The following is a 12,197-nucleotide window of genomic DNA, read 5'->3' as shown; positions in this document are numbered from 1 at the left end:
GAGAAGAGAGACGAGAGAGAGAAGAACGAGAAAGAGAAAGAGAAGAACGAGAAAGAGAGAGAGAAGAGCGAGAAAGGGAAGAGAAACAGCGAGAGAGGGAAGAAAAAGAAAGACAGAGACAACATGAACTAGAAGTATTGCGATTAGGCGGTGGTCGGAGGCCAACAACGGACACCAGCGGTTTCGATCCGGTAAGGAACATCAAAATGGTCCCCAAATTCAATGAGAGGGAAGTTTCGAAGTTTTTTGCAGCCTTCGAGAAAGTCGCTGCCTCTTTGGAGTGGCCAAGGGAGAATTGGGCCATCATGATACAGTCAGTCTTGACTGGGAAGGCCCAAATCGCTTACTCCACGTTATCCCTTGACGACTCCAGCGATTACGACAGGGTGAAGAAGGTTGTGCTCATGGCGTACCAATTAGTACCTGAGGCATACAGGCAGAAGTTCCGAAACCTGAAGAAGACCTCAGAGCACACTTTCACCGAATTCGCCACCATCAAGGAGCGACTTTTTCAGGAGTGGTGTACCTCTCGGAAGGTGGAGACCAAAGAAGACCTCGAGCAGCTTATACTGCTAGAGGACTTCAAGGATTGTTTATCTGGAGACCTCAAGACATACTTAGAAGAGCAGCAGGTGGAGACCTTGAGTGCAGCAGCCACCATGGCTGAAGAGTACATCCTGACTCATAGGCCGTCTGCTAAGTACGTCCCAAGGAATTACCAGCGCCGGTTTGACAGACCTCATGACGAAGAGGAAAGACCCGTCCCACAAAGTGCTAAGAAGACGCCCCCAAGTAGCCCTCGAAGGACTAGTCCTAGCAGTCCGAAATACTGTAGTCCAAGGAGGAATGTGGTGTGCTGGACTTGTGGGCAGAAAGGGCATGTAGCTGCTATGTGCCGAGGCAGAAGAGGTGGCGGCGCACGAAGGGAGGTGATGTTGATGAGCTGTGTTACACCACCAGCAGGAAGCCAGTCGACGACGACGCAGGAAGAACCCAGATTGTTTTCCCCTCACACTTCAGGCGGGTATGTATCGAGTGATCATACTGGTAGATCAGTTGTAGTGCTCAGAGATAGTGGAGCAGCCCAGTCCCTGATCGTGAAGAGCTCGTTACCCGAGGGAGTAAGTGTGGATGGGAGACAAAAGGTTGTCCTGGTTGGGTTTCCAAGGACGCGGTACATCGCCCCCTTAGTGCCAGTACATCTCGACTCGCCTTATTTCAGCGGCACTTGCGAGTTGGCAGTAGTCAATACCCTCCCTCTGGCTGGGATTGACGTGATACTAGCCAACGACTTGGTGACAGATTGGAGCATCAATCTTCCCAAGGTCGCGGACGAGTCAGCCAGAACAGCAAGGTCTGAGGTAACAGGCAGTGGTAATATCCAGGTACAGTCAGACCCGGATTTCGGTATATTTAATCCTTCCTCTCGCCTACAGATTGACGACAGAGTCTACAATGTTCTAGCAGTGTCTCCTGATTTTTCTCTCGACAAGGAACATGAGGTTACGATGGCAGAAGTACCTGAGCAAGAAGAGAGGCCTTGTGAGCAGGCACCCACGGATACCAACGAGTCTGGAGCGAAGGCGGATGTGTACTTGCGGTATGGCATTGTACAGCGTTCATTGAACCGGCCAGAGATTCCCCAGACGTCAGAGGTATGTGAGGTGTGTTCGAAAGGTCTAGTGCCCTCTTTGGTCCAAACCAGGCTAGTGGATATAGCCGGTTATGGACATGACAGGCTCGGGAAGCTTATCCCTCAATTGGCCCCATGTTTCTTAGCGATATTTTGTTTGATTCTCGTGTGTGTCCTCAGTAAGGATCAGTGGACGACCCGAAGGATGATGGCTCCCTTGAACATCGTGAAGAGGTCCCAGGGATTGGAGACGTGCACAGTGAGTGGTGCAGTCGAAGAAGGGACCTGGAAGGTGATGGTTGATACAGGAGGTACGAGAAACGATAATATAATTGACTGTTTCCGACAGGTTGACACCCCCCGCGTGATTGCTGAGCCTCAATACAGCGTTATGCGGAACGTTGGTCGACCTGACGGTGGCAGAGCGAATGCCATCTACGATGTACGAACAGCCCCGTTGGAACTAGGTGTGAGCCTAGTAGAGGAGTCTACTGTGAGTACTGATGTAACTGTCGCTGTGACTCTAAATGATCCGACCCCTGTATTCCAGGTTCCCGTATCCCTGAAGGACTACCGGAACGGTACCAGAAATGCCGTTTGTAACCAGCCATCATCGATGCCACGACACAGGGAAGTGTCGAGTCGCCCCAGATCGTGTCTACACCGATCCTTACTCGAGAGGTGTGAGATTATGCTCCGGATTAACATCTCGGTGGAGGTGTGGAGAAGTACATCAGGCAGGTCATTGCCTTACATCTGCAAGTTTCCTTTGTGCGAGAGTTCCCCAGTGGTACGGTTCCGTGGACAAGACAGCCTCGCCATTCCAGTTCATAGAGTAAGTGAGTCCATTTGGAGTTGTGTCGCCATACTAATTTGGTTTGTAATTCTCTTTCTAGAAACCCAAACCAAATTCTTTTTGGTGGGGAGGTGTTACGAACCCGGATCCAGCGTCCGAGCACGGAACAGTGACGACCGCGCCATCTGTGGGTCAGCTCCCGAAACCCCCACCAAATGGACGACGACACCTGGTGAGGACAAGGTGTACTGGCCTCGAGGGCCAGTTTCCAGTCCGGTTCAGCGCTCAACACAGCCGCTGCTGACCTCTGGTGAGGTGGTGCTCAGACACCAGCGCCATCTATGGAGTGGATAGGTGGGCGTTTGTGTCTGAGCCTGTAAGTGAGGTGCCTTAGTGTCCCAGTTATTGATGACGTGTCTGCTTACAGAGTCGACCTGGGACCGCTGTGTTGGAAGTTGAGTCAGTCTACCCAAGGCAGCCGTCTCCATACCTAGTGCTTTGCTGCAGCAGCTGTGAAGTCGTCCCCCGGAAGAACACTGTGGTGTTACCCTGCCAGTGGAGTGGCAGTAGAAGGATCGTCATACCCGGGACCGACTGCTGGAGAAGATTATCCACTGGGGTACTGAGGACAGGAGAGTGATTTGTGATATCACACGAGGCTCCTGTCTAGGGCGTTACCCCAATATCGCCCGTGGAGTGGCCTGACCAGCCTTGCTGATCCGGAACCTGCCAGCAGACTTGCTGGACGTGTGGTTGACGGCCTCCACGGCGGTGTCCCCAGTGGACCTGTGTTTTGGCTGACCTGTGGCCAGGGTAGGCTCAGCATTCTCAGAGGATTCGTTGTGAGGCCACGAAGAAGCACCGAGGATTTAGCACCGAGAGCCTGTGTCCAAAGTCTTCAGCAGAAGACTACAGTGTATTTTCCCCTGTAAATAAGTGTTAATACCCCTCCCCCTGTGCACTCTTTTATATATTATTTATTTGGTGATGGGAACAATTATAATCTTAAGTTCTTAACTTTCTTTCCCTTCCCCCTTTAAGTTTCTTGCGTCACGGATCACATCCCTTGAAAGCCACTACTGGCTTGGGGTCGGATACAACTTCCTCTAACGACATCAGAGTAAGAACCCCGTTGCGTCCCGAGAGGGCCGTAACAAACTCGCATACAGGGACACTCGCATTCCGAGGTACCACTGTATATATATAGTCTCCGTGGTGTAGTGGTAAGACAGTCGTCTGGCGTTCCGCGAGCGCTATGTCATGGGGTCGTATCCTGGCCGGGGAGGATTTACTGGGTGCAATTCCTTAACTGTAGCCTCTGTTTAACGCAACAGTAAAATGTGTACTTGGATGAAAAAATGATTCTTCACGGCGGGGATCGTATTCCAGGGACCTGCCCGTAACGCTACGCGTACTAGTGGCTGTACAAGAATGTAACAACTCTTGTATATATCTCAAAATATATATATATATATATATATATATATATATATATATATATATATATATATATATATATATATATATATATATATATATATATATATATATATGTCATACCTAGTAGCCAGAATGCACTTATCAGCCTACTATGCAAGGCCCAATTTGCCTAATAAGCCAAGTTTTCATGAATTAATTGTTTCTCGACTACCTAACCTACCTAACCTAACCTAACTTTTTCGGCTACCTAACCTAACCTAACCTCTACAGATAGGTTAGGTTAGGTTAGGTAAGGTTGGTTAGGTTCGGTCATATATCTACGTTAATTTTAACTCCAATAAAAAAAATTGACCTCATACATAATGAAATGGGTAGCTTTATCATTTCATAAGAAAAAAATTAGAGAAAATATATTAATTCAGGAAAACTTCGCTTATTAGGCAAATCGGGCCTTGCATAGTAGGCTGAGAAGTGCATTCTGGCTACTAGGTGCGACATATATATATATATATATGTCACATATATAAGCCCCATAATTTTGAGCATAGTGATGAACCCCGAGCGCTCCATCGCCTAGTGCCCAAAATTTGCTCAACTTCCCAGCTCCATCACGGCTAAAGTATGTCACGTACAATATTTATTTTTTAGTTTCCTGTGATCAGAGACTTTATTTAAACATTAGAAGAGAAAAAAAATTTTGCCAAGAATTTATTTCCTGCACACAGGGGGGGGGGGTGCCATATTTGGAGCCCGAGCAACACAGTGACTAATAAGGATACAAAGTATGCTCTCGGACGCAGGTTCGAATCCTCGTCACGGCCCTTGTGGATTTGTTCATACAAAGGCTAGTAGAACACTAGAAAACTTCAAGAAATATTCAATTAAAGATGCAATTTACAACTAGGCCAAAGAATGGAGCGAGTTAAAGGTCACCACATTAAAGAATGCATGGAATAAAATTCTGAGTCCGGTACCTGGTTAGAATGAAGATGAAGATGACTGATTTTGAGGGCTTTGATAATGTGATTTTTGAGACATTCAGAGATGCATGTGAGGAAGATTTGCAACTTTCTGATGTGAATGCAGGGTTAGATAATGATGCTGATGATCCAGTTTATGGTGAATTAACTGATGATGAGATTATCCAGTCTGTTACTGGTAATAATGATGAAGATGTGGAAGAGGAAGATGACAGTGTGTTACCTATTCCATATGCTGCATCATTGCAAAAGGTTAATGATCTGCTTGATTTGGTTGCTGTAACTGATAATGAAGACCTGACAGATTATTACCTGCACCTAAAGGACATGAAAGATATTAAAATGAAGCTCACAACAAAGAAACAATCTATGATTCAAAAGTTTTTGGTACGATTTCACAGTAGGCCTACAGGACCAGCACCCTGCACTAGCAAGGACTCACCTTCTGAGGATGCCCAGGCAACTGGACCAGCACCCTGCACTAGCAAGGACTCACCTTCTGAGGATGCCCAGGCAACTGGACCAGCACCCAGCACTAGCAAGGACTCACCTTCTGAGGATGCCCAGGCAACTGGACCAGCACCCAGCACTAGCAGGGACTCACCTTCTGAGGATGCCCAGGCAACTGGACTAGCACCCAGCACTAGCAAGAACTCACCTTCTAAGGATGTACAGGCAAGTGGACCAGCACCCAGCACTAGCAAGAACTCACCTTCTGAGGATGCCCAGGCAACTAGACCAGCACCCATCACTAGCCATAACTTACCTGGGAGTACCAATTGAGCTGTACAGCACAGTTCTAATGACATTAAATGTACAAAGTGTAGTTTATATGATATAAGTGTACTGCAGTAGTGTGATTCTAGTGGTCTGTACTTTATGTACAGACTGTAGTGTATAATGTACATTTGTTAGAAAAGTTACTGTTCTTTAAACAATTTATATTCATATGTGTGGCACTCTCAGGATATTGAGACTAACAAAGTTTGCACTACAAAACTCAACTGGTAGGGTAAGTACAGTACTGTAACGTGCAATATCAATTTATATCATTGCAATTCAAATTCTTTATTATTTAAATTTTTCATAAGGCAAATGTGGACTGGCATATGCATTAATGTGATTGTATTTTTTTTTTCGGGGGGGGGGGGGGGGGGGGAGGGAGTTGCTGGGGCCGAACGGATGGAATGAATTCCACACTGGAATGAATCGGCTATGCCCCATATAGTTCATTCAAGCGAGTACACACATTTAATTTCTACAATTACTATCTACATTTAATGTCATCTAATTTCATGCATTTCTTTGATAAAGTGTTTACTCGTGTCCTTTATGAACATGGTTATTTGTAAGTGTTGGCCAAATTAACCTTAAATTATAGTATGTTACTCTATGTTCAGATATGTTCAAAGAAAATGTTATGAGGAATAGTTCACTTGCTTTTCTAAATTACACCTTGTATTTCCATTCTATAATTAATGTAAATAAACTACTGTACTGTTGCTAGAACTACTGACTCCATAATGTAATAGTCTATGCTTGTCATCCTTAAGTATCACCTTCTTTGTATTAATTTTTTATTTTCCTTGAACATTCTCATTTTGTTAGCTTACTTTTGTTAGCTTATAAACATCAGAGGTCCGCGGTTGTTCAATGTCCTCCCAGCAAGCATAAGAAATATTGCCGGAACAACCGTGGACATTTTCAAGAGGAAACTAGATTTATTCCTCCAAGGAGTGCCGGACCAACCGGGCTGTGGTGGGTTTGTGGGCCTGCGGGCCGCTCCAAGCAACAGCCTGGTGGACCAAACTCTCACAAGTCAAGCCTGGCCTCGGGCCGGGCTTGGGGAGTAGAAGAACTCCCAGAACCCCATCAACCAGGTATCAACTTCTCTAATAGTATTAAGTGTTTTATCCCGTCACAACTTTAATTAAAAAATTTCTATATTATTATTAATTTTGCCCGAAACGCTTTGCGTAATAGTGGCTTCATTAGTATGTGTAACTTCTGTCCCTTCAATTGAACAATATTCTTATGTTCTTTGTACACACAATCTTTTGAATAAATAATAATATTATTATTATTATTTACACAGAAAATCACACTAAAGTGATATACATCAATGAGAAAATTCCCTCGGGCTGTGAGATGATGCAAACCTGCAATGTTTGCATCACCTCACAGCCTCACCGGATTGTTCATTGATGTATATCACCTTAGTGTGATTTTCTGTGTATCTGAAGTTGTGCATACAGTGTTGAACTACAGTACTTTATCCTTCACCTGAGTGCTTGGGGTCTTATATAAAACTTGGACTGGCTTCAGGGCTGTGATATCAGGATATCACAGACTTCCTGTGATATCAGTAGAAATCCGATTGTAAGAAAGTCAGTGGTGGTACAGTAGTAGAGTATGCAGCTGGCAATGCCTTGGTCATGGGTTTGCAACACTACACAGTCCCAGTGGAATTTCTCATTATTATTATTATTATTATAAAAGTTATCATTATTCGATAGGCCAATGTCCACACCCCAACAATGCCATTGGCATATAATTTACCCCAACAATTCTATTGGCCTACATCTACACCTCCAACAATTCCATAGTCCTATTTCCATACCACAACATTTTTGTTGAAGAAAAAAAAATGCTGTTTGTTGACCAATTTGTATATTGGCTATTTTCTACCATGTTCCCCCCCTTTTTTCATCTTTTATTATTTTTATTTTTTTCTTTCAATGCAATTATACTTTAAGGGGGCGTCTGGTTATTATAATGAAAGTTGTTCAATGTCAACCAATATTATTTTTCTAGTTGTATATGAAAAGTGCTTAAATTGTCCCAAGTTTCAGTACTGCAGCGTAAATAGAAAGGGAGTTTTTTTTTTTTTTTTTTTTTTTTGAACGTTTTTTTACACATTTTCAAGTCCACACTTCAGAACACACGTTTCAGATAAAATTATTCTGTGACACTTTTCTGACACATTAGCATATAATAAAGGATTTGGGGATTTAGAATTTCCAAAACATCTTTAGTTTTCCTAATACAAATGTTCAAAGTTCCCCAAAATTTGTTTGCAAATATGGCATGTTTATTGCTATTATAAAATCAATAAATGAACTTAGAGAAAAATGAAAGCCCCCCAATGTAGAGACATGCCCTCCACATATACTGTGTAAGTTTCATGTAAATTGAATAAAAAAAGAATGAGTTTTGTAAACGTTTGTGTCAATTGAAAAAAAAAACAGAAATGAATAAAGTCTAAGGTTCTAAAATCTGTGGCTGGGGTTGACATCAACCAATTTTCTCCAAAATTGGCATCCTTACAGATAGGCTTACGTACAGTCAGGTGTGTAACTTTGATGCAAATCGCCCCAAAAAAAAATATTTAAAAAAAAAAAAGAAAAAAAAATCCTTTTTTTTTTTTTTCCTTAAAATTTTTTTCCAATTAAACTAATAATAATATTTGTTTAATATATGCTATTGTGATAGCAAAGAGTTGTAGTTATGATTTCAGTTGACACTTTTGATTGATAATCGATTTTGACCATTTTTGCATAATTTTCACAACTGCTTCAATATTTTTTTTCTCCCTTCCTATTTATGCTACAATGCTGAAACGTGGACCAGATGAAACACTTTTCATATAGAACTTGTCAAAAAAGTTTGATTGAAATCGAATGAGTTTTCATTTTTGCATTTTTGGACCCAGATGCCAACCAGACGCCCCCTTAAGCTTAATTACTATTAAGTTTTAGTCTAAGTTTTTTTTTCCCCACCTCACCTTGCCCAAAACGCTATGCGTACTAGTGGCTTTAGGTATAGTATGTACTACCTCTATCTTTAAATCAAACAGAATGTTTGTACTGTAACTCTGCAACTATGTATGTACTTTTCCTAAATAAATTTTTATTATTTTTATTATTAACAATTGTATGTTGGGGTGTAAGACAATGTTGGAGCAGACAATGGTGGAGCAGAAAGCTCAGTACTCACTTCCCCCCTTCAGAGCAGGAGAGATTGCTGAAATAGAGGGAATACAGAGAACATATACGGCACGCATCGTTGAGATGCGGTTGAGATGCGGTTGCGGTTGAGATGATGGTTGAGACACCTAAATTATTGGGATCGTCTCAAAGCTCTCCGAATGTACTCTCTAGAATGGAGACGAGAGATACCAAATAATATACACATGGAAAATACTGGAGGGCCAGGTCCCAAATCTACACAGTAAAATAACAACGTACTGGAGTGAATGATATGGAAGAAAATGCAGGATTGAACCAGTGAAGAGCAGAGGTGCCATAGGCACAATCAGAGAACATAAGAACATAGGAGCAAAGGCAACTGCAGACGGCCTATTGGCCCATACGAGGGAGCTCCTATCTATAACCACCCAATCCCACTCATTTACATGTCCAACCCGCGCTTGAAACAATCGTGGGACCCCACATCCACCACGTTACGCGGTAATTGGTTCCACAAATCAACAATCAACAACCCTGTTACCGAACCAGTATTTACCCAAGTCTTTCCTAAATCTAAATTTATCCAATTTATACCCATTGTTTCGTGTTCTGTCTTCTGCTGATACTTTTAATTGCCTATTAATATTCCCTTTGTTGTGTCCATTCATCCACTTGTAAACCTCTATCATGTCACCCCTAACTCTTCGCTGTATAAACATCAGAGGTCCACGGTTGTTCAACGTTCTCCCTGTGACTATAAGAAATATTGCCGGAACAACCGTGGACATCTTCAAGAGAAAACTGGACTGTTTTCTAAGAGAAGTTCCGGACCAGCCAGGCTGCGGTGGGTATGTGGCCCTGCGGGCCGCTCCAAGCAACAGCCTGGTGGACCAAACTCTCACAAGTCGAGCCTGGCCTCGGGCCGGGCTTGGGAAGTAGAAGAACTCTCAGAACCCCATCAACCAGGTAATGCACTCAAGTACTTACGGAGGATGATAACATTTCTGATTGATTTCTGCTTTTTCAGTCATGTTCCCCCTTTTTTTTATCTTTATTTGTATTTGTTCTCAACACTTTTTATTCTTTATGCTCAATTAGTATTAAGTTCTAGATATTAATGTTTTTCTTGCCCGAAACGCATTGCGTAATAGTGGCTTTAGGCATTGTATGTACTAGCTCTATCTATATATCAATCCATTAATGTAACATCACTTGTATGTATATACCTTACCTGAATAAACATCTGAATCTGAACATCTGATGATGAGAGTGCGAGGAACAAGGTGGTCAGGTGGCGCCAGTGACTCCTTCCTTCAACAGTTTTGTCTCTCCCTCGTGGTATATCCTCAATGTCTTCAGTGGTGTGGCCTCACCACACACTTACACTGCCATAAGTGTCCTGAGAGTACTGTGGGAGGGACAATTTGGCGGGTATTGTGGACACAGGTCTTTAAGACAGGCGAACTTCACGAGTCGTGGAGACGTCTATAGCAACCTTTGTTGTGATGACGTCACTCGCTCGCTCGCTTACCCGCCACGGTGCTCTTCCCATTTTCTTTGGTTACTGATCTTTGCCGACGTTTAATTAACCTGAGAGCCACTAATATTGGTGGCCTCAACGAGGACAGGAAGTTGGCGGTTGTCAAAGGTCCTACCCATTTGCCTGGACGATCTTTTCTATCTGTATTTTAAAACCCAGTAGAGTTTTGGCGTTTACCTTACCTACTCTTTGACTGGTAGCCTGTTCCACGGGTTTACCACCATACGCGTGAAAAAGCCTCTCCTGTTTTCTGTCCTACATTGTGGCTTGTTGAGCTTGAATCCGTTGCTCCTCGTTCGTGTTACATTTGACCTTTTGAAGAAAGTGTCCGGATCGACATCGTCCAAATTGTTGAGCATTTTAAGTGTTTCGATGAGCTCCGCCCTGTCATGCCTGGTTTGCTGTGTTGTTTGGCCAGTGGCCCTCAACTCTCCCTGATACGAGAGATGACTAAGCTCTGGTATGATTTTTGTTGCCCGGTGTTGCATCTTCTCCAGAGCAGCTATGTCTTTCTGAAGATAAGGTCTCAATGCCTGTATGCAATAATCCAGGTGGGGACGCACCAGAGACTTATACAATTGAAGGACTACTTTAGTTTACTTGAAGGTAAAGGCACGCTTGATTATTCCCAAGGTTTGGTTCGCTTTTTTTTTTACTGCCGCTCCCACTTGTTGTGCAACTTATAGTGAATGATGGATTTTGATTCCAATGTCGCATTCTTCATCTATCTGTTGTAAGGTAGTGTGGGCAATTTGGTAGTTGTGACGTGGAATGTTATGCCCTACAGGCAAGGTCTTGCATTTATCGATATTAAAGAGCATTTGCCAGTCATCTGACCATTGGTGGAGTTCATGTAGATCTCTTTGTAAGGTCTCAATATCACTTTCACTTCCTTCTTTATCATAGATAAACAAACCAACACTCCTGTCCAATAACGATGGTCAGCTTTCAGCCTCTGATTCTGCTATTGAGTTCAATAGGTTCTTCTCTTCCATTGGGTCATCCCTTGCAAACGATATTCCATCTTCCAGTACTGACATTAAGGACTATCTTACAGGTAACTATCCACAGTCTTTGTACCTAAAGCCTATTAAGTCCACTGACGTCAATGAGATAATCCTTTCCTATAAACCAAGTCTAGTGCCCTCGAGGAGATACCAACTTTAATTTACAAAAAAGCCTCCAGATCTTTAGCCCCTGCTATTGCTTTGCTCTTCAACAAGTCACTTGAACTCCAAACCTTTCCAGATATTCTAAAAAAAACGAGAGTAACGCCTGTCCACAAATGTGGTGATCTCACAGATGTTAACAACTATAAACCTATATCAATCCTGCCAAACTTGTCAAAAAAATTTGAAAAACTAATCTATAAGCAGCTTTACTCATATCTAGCCAAACACAATATACTTAGCCCTTGCCAATATGGCTTCAGACCCCAAAAAAGCACTAACGATGCACTTATTAGTATGCTTAACTCGATTCATACAGCTCTTGATAAAAATGAGTTCCCTGTTGGGTTATTTGTGGACCTGCGTAAAGCTTTTGACACTGTCAACCACCAAAACCTTCTTCTTAAATTACATCATTATGGAGTCAGAGGACACTCCCTGCAATACCTCAAATCCTACCTTACTGACAGGCTCCAATATGTTTCTGTGAATAATTCAACTTCTCCCACCCTACCCATCAACATTGGTGTTCCTCAGGGCAGCATACTTCGCCCTCTCCTCTTTCTCATCTACATTAATGACCTTCCAAATGCCTCCCAACACCTCAAACCAATTCTATTTGCTGACGACACAACCTTCATTTACTCCAGTCCTGACCCCCTTGCTCTAAA

At 43.0% G+C, this 12,197-nt stretch overlaps 1 protein-coding gene across 1 annotated transcript in view; it reads right to left on the bottom strand.

Moving 5' to 3' along the window:
- LOC138372000 (tripartite motif-containing protein 59-like) overlaps window positions 1-10,117 on the bottom strand; it is an 82,933-nt gene extending 72,816 nt beyond the window's left edge. The window contains exon 1 of the mRNA XM_069337048.1: window positions 10,049-10,117. The gene's annotated coding sequence lies outside the window, so the exon portion shown is untranslated. The remainder of the gene's footprint in view (window positions 1-10,048) is intronic.
- Window positions 10,118-12,197: the final 2,080 nt, after the last annotated feature.

Source organism: Procambarus clarkii, chromosome 37, assembly GCF_040958095.1.
Source record: "Procambarus clarkii isolate CNS0578487 chromosome 37, FALCON_Pclarkii_2.0, whole genome shotgun sequence".
Classification (NCBI taxonomy): Eukaryota; Metazoa; Arthropoda; class Malacostraca; order Decapoda; family Cambaridae; genus Procambarus; species Procambarus clarkii.
Note: the sequence above shows the minus strand (reverse complement) of the source record. Positions and strands in the feature narration are given on the sequence as shown.